This window comes from Epinephelus moara, chromosome 14 (genome assembly GCF_006386435.1).
Source record: "Epinephelus moara isolate mb chromosome 14, YSFRI_EMoa_1.0, whole genome shotgun sequence".
NCBI classification, from domain to species: Eukaryota; Metazoa; Chordata; class Actinopteri; order Perciformes; family Serranidae; genus Epinephelus; species Epinephelus moara.
Genome location: NC_065519.1, coordinates 30,963,097 through 30,967,718, shown reverse-complemented (window position 1 = coordinate 30,967,718; position 4,622 = coordinate 30,963,097). Strand labels below are relative to the sequence as shown.

The window sequence follows — 4,622 nt, the reverse complement described above, 5'->3', positions numbered from 1 at the left end:
AGATGGCTCCTTCATCAGGACTGAGCCTGCAGGTCACATGACCATCCGCCATGTAACCAGGTCTGATGAAGGCCTCTACAAGTGTGACATCACAGGTCATGGAGAGTCTCCACCCAGCTGGCTCACTGTCACAGGTCAGGAGGTTACCTTTGATTTCAGGAGTTCATTCATCCAGATATTCACCTGACCAGGTGGGATTCTCTCTACAGGTAGACCTCCAACCACAGCTCCACCTCCTACATTGACCCCGCCCACATCTGCAGCCCCGCCTCCTGACTCAGACCACCTCCACCTTGTGTTCACAGTGCTCTGCCACCTGGTGGTGTTCTGTCCGTACTGCATCTCCACTTTCATCATGGTGTCTTTACATCGACAACGGCCCACAGGTATCAATCAATCAATCAATCAATCAATCAACCAATCAATCAATCAATCAATCAATCAATCAATCAATCAGGTGTTGATGACTGACACTTGTCTCTAACAGAACTCTTTCTAACCTGCTCTGACTGTAGGAAATGACCTGCCCGTCTCCATGGTGATAACCCCGCCCACCCAGGCTGAGGAGAGATGGGACGATGATGATGATCATTATCAATGCTGTCACCACGGAGCATCATTTCTGAACTGATGTGAAATGAAGCTAAAATGTTTCAGGTCTTTGGTAGATGAGAAACAGTGGAGGACCCAGAACGCTTCCTTGTGGAACTCCACATGTTGTAGTTTGACTTGTAGATGATGTTGAACTCAGGATCTCTGACTCTCTTTAAACTCTTCTAATCTTCTAATGTGAGCAGCTGTGTGTCAGGTTCAGTGGAGCCTGAGAACTCAGGTTGACTTAGTTAAAGCTGACTCATGATTCAGGCCCCTGGACAAATGTCTCGATGTGTTTACTGTCAACGAAGCAGTCAACATGTTTTTGGTCCAAATTAAAGCTGATAGTTGTTCAGATTCTGCTGTGAGTCATGTTGTTGTTCATGTTTGCTTCAATTTCAAGTTTAATATCTCTTCAGATGAAATGAAACAAAATGACAAGCATATTTTCTCTACTATGCAGTTACTATGCAGTTTGTCTGGTAGAACTGTTCTACAAACAGGAACAAAATGACCACACAGAGGTGAAGAACAAAGCGAATGAGAAGAAAAACAACTTCAGAGACGCTGAACGAGTTATTAATGTATTTTTGAAAAAAAGAACAAACAAACTACAAAGCTTTGTTTTGAAAACAGAGAGGACAGATACAACAGAACCCCTACTTGAACCTCAAAGTTAGCAAAAATTACAGAAGCGCAGTACAGCCAACATTTCAAGAAATAAAAAAACAGCCTGACAAGTGGCTATTACGATGATAAACCCTGGAGAAAACCCCAGCTCTGATTCTCTGCTTGGTGAAAAGTCTTCCTTGCTCAGACAAAAACAGAGCTTCAGGTTACATCTGTTTATCTGACAACTTTTACAAATACAATGTAGAAAAGATGATGATGTGTGGATACGATAAAAATAGAGTACAATAAAAGTAATGACTACTATATAAGCTCATGTTGAGCTTGATCATGAGGGTAATATGAAAATAAAAACTGAAAATACTGACCTTGCTGAATACTTTTCCCCAAACAAACTCAGTAAGAAATCTTAGGATTTAGTTGAGGAGATAAGAAAACCCAAAAGTTCACATTTTCCCTTTTTGCCACCTTTAAAAAAAGATGCTGTTTAAACAACATCTTTACTTCACTGGTGTGCTTTGAGATGGTCACAATAAAAGGACACTAAAATGTGCAGTTTGAACTTGAAGAAAAGACATTTATTGGGATTTCACAGGACTAACACTACAGAAATGCATTTTCAGGTCATAGATACCCCATAGAATCGGTCAGGAACTGGTGTGACACCTCATGCAATGAGACACATATCCTTCACAAAGAGTTAATCAGGTCAGAGCCGGCGTGCCAAACAAGTGAACTAAGCGACTGCTTAGGGCCCCTCAGAGTGCTTGAAATGCCCCATAGACAGATTGGGCAGCCGTACGCTCACTACTTATTATCTAATGGATTCCACTGGAGAGCATCTTGAATAAACCCCTCTGAGGGGTTTTCTTACTCATGCACTACTTAGGAATTTTTTATTTTATTATTATTTTTTGCATATGTGAAAACAAACTAAACTCCCCCACATATGATAGCAGGTGTTAATGTTTCCATTTCAGTGAGAGGATGAAACAGAACTTTCCTACTGGTCATGAAAAAGGAAAAAAAAAGCATGAGGGTGAATAACAGGAACAGCAGTCAGGTAAACTGTGTTCTCTCATCTCCAGATTTAATGTCAACAAATTACAGTAACCTTAAGTTAATGTGAGTGATTAAACTGCACATTTTAGGGTGTCCTTTTTATTGTGATCTTCCCAAGACACACCTGTGTAGTAATGATGCTGTTTAATCAGTATCGTGACATGACACACCTGTCAGGTGGATGGATTATTTTGGAAACACTGACATTCAGGACCAATAGCTACTAGATAGATGTCTCTCATCATTACATCATCATAATTACACTGTTAGGTTTCTGTAAACACTGTAAAACACAGTTGAATATTCACATTCATCCAAATAGTTTTACAGCAGTTACAGCAGTAAGTTTAACTGAGGGCAAGAAAAGCCAAGTGCACCAGTGCTGTTTCATTAACTTGTAGGATAGAAAGTAATAGTAGTCACAGAAAAAACAAGTGTCCTTTACAAGTCGCCACAAGAGGGAGCCTGTTGCCTAGTGTCGGGCAGAACACCTTGTGGCGTGGTGGGGTGGTGGGAGATACCAGGATTGGAAAGCTCGACAACGCAACCTGGGGAATTGCACCCCAGAAAATCCTAAACTAAGGTTATACCAGGTCACACAGATTCGGTAAGCCATGGGGCAAAACGGTTTTCAATTAAAACAAATAAATTTTATCAACAAAATTGTTCAAGGGAAAATAACTAAATAAAGCCACACACCAGTTACACACACTATAAAATGAGCAGTCGGGCAAGAAAGGGGACAAGGACAGGGCTGGGGCTTACCAAGCGGCAGGGACAACCAAAATCAGGGAAGGGGGTCCTCAAATGAATCACCCGGTCACTGCGCACACACACACGCGCACACAAAACCAAAAAAAGAAGGGGGGAACGGTGAAGAATGCACCATCACCAGGGGTTAAACTGACGCCGTCAGCCCACAGCACCTAACAGAAAGAAAACAGAGCAGAAGTTCATAAAACATGCCCAAGAGATAAACAAACTGGTCTGGACTAAATAAATGTTTACATAAATTAAGTGAACATAACTAAAGAAATTAAAGAGAGCAACACGGTTTAATAAACTGATTCAAAAGCTACAATAACTGAAACTAAATACACAAAAATATATATAACTGAACCAATTTAACACAATAAATGAAACCAAAATACAAAGGAAAATTACTAAACTAAGTTCTTCATAACACAATCCAAAAGAACAAATGAATAGATACGAGCTTAAAACATTTGGGTCATGGTCACAAGGCGTGGGCAATCATGCAGGCCCCAGAACAGCCCATGGGACAGCCAGAGCCCTGACACAGAGCAGGCCCAGGCGGCAATCAGCCGCTCCGGACCCAAACAGCCAAAACGGAACAAAACAAAAAGGAACAAGATTGCAAAAGAGAACCAAACCAAAGAAACGGGATCCAAGAAAATAAACAAAAAGAAAAGAACCAAAACAAGGTCAAAATGAAGAGCCAAAACAGCAGCGCAGCCCAGGGAGTGGTGGTCAGTAGCGGGCCAAACCGTTACAGAGGGCCGCAGGCACAGCAAACCCCAGGCAACCGGAGGATGTTATCCTCAGGACGCGGCTCAAACACACACAGCCAGAGCGCGCAGATGGCTACACCCAGCAGGGCTCCAGCGGATCACCCCGTCTCCCCTGGCCCCCAGCAGTCATCTGCACTGGATAGAGAGGATTGTGTGCCTCGACGGCGATCACAGAGATATCACCAACGGGCTGCCACGCCAAACAAAAGGCTGCCACGCCGAGCCACAGCCACGATGGGAGCAAGCGAGGAGCGGAAGAGAGAGAGGGGTGCGACCACACACATGGATATAAGGGTGCGCATGGCACAGCCCAGCAATCACGGTGCCTGGAAAGCTGGCACAGTGCCGAATAGTGGCAGGGAAGGAGACGACCTCCGGCTACAACCTGACAAAGGTTTCAGCAGTAAACACATAAACTACACCGTGTAAAGAAAAGACAAACAACAAATGTAAAACATGAAAACTATGAAAAAAAGCAAACGATGTGGGTTTCGTTAATAATTGGCAAACTTTCTGGGGAAAACCTGGTCTTATTAGGAGAGACGGCATTCATCCCACTTTGGATGGAGCTGCTCTCATTTCTAGGAACCTGGCAAACTTTATTAGTAAATCAAATCCCTGACAACCCAGAGTTGAGACCAGGACTCGGAGACGCAGTCCTATACGCCTCTCTGAGCTTCTAGTTCAGTTACCCAGCCATAGTTTTCATAGTTTTATACAAACGGTGTCTGTCCCCCGACCACCTAAATTATTTAAATCTAAAATTAAACAAAGAGGAGTTGTGCATAACAACCTCATAAAAAT

At 42.9% G+C, this 4,622-nt stretch overlaps 2 protein-coding genes across 3 annotated transcripts in view; both read left to right on the top strand.

The window, feature by feature from the left end:
• LOC126400681 (butyrophilin-like protein 3) overlaps positions 1 to 4,622 on the top strand; it is a 101,753-nt gene that overhangs the window by 56,561 nt on the left and 40,570 nt on the right. The window lies entirely within an intron of this gene.
• LOC126400682 (Fc receptor-like B) overlaps positions 1 to 4,622 on the top strand; it is a 37,118-nt gene that overhangs the window by 2,106 nt on the left and 30,390 nt on the right. The window lies entirely within an intron of this gene.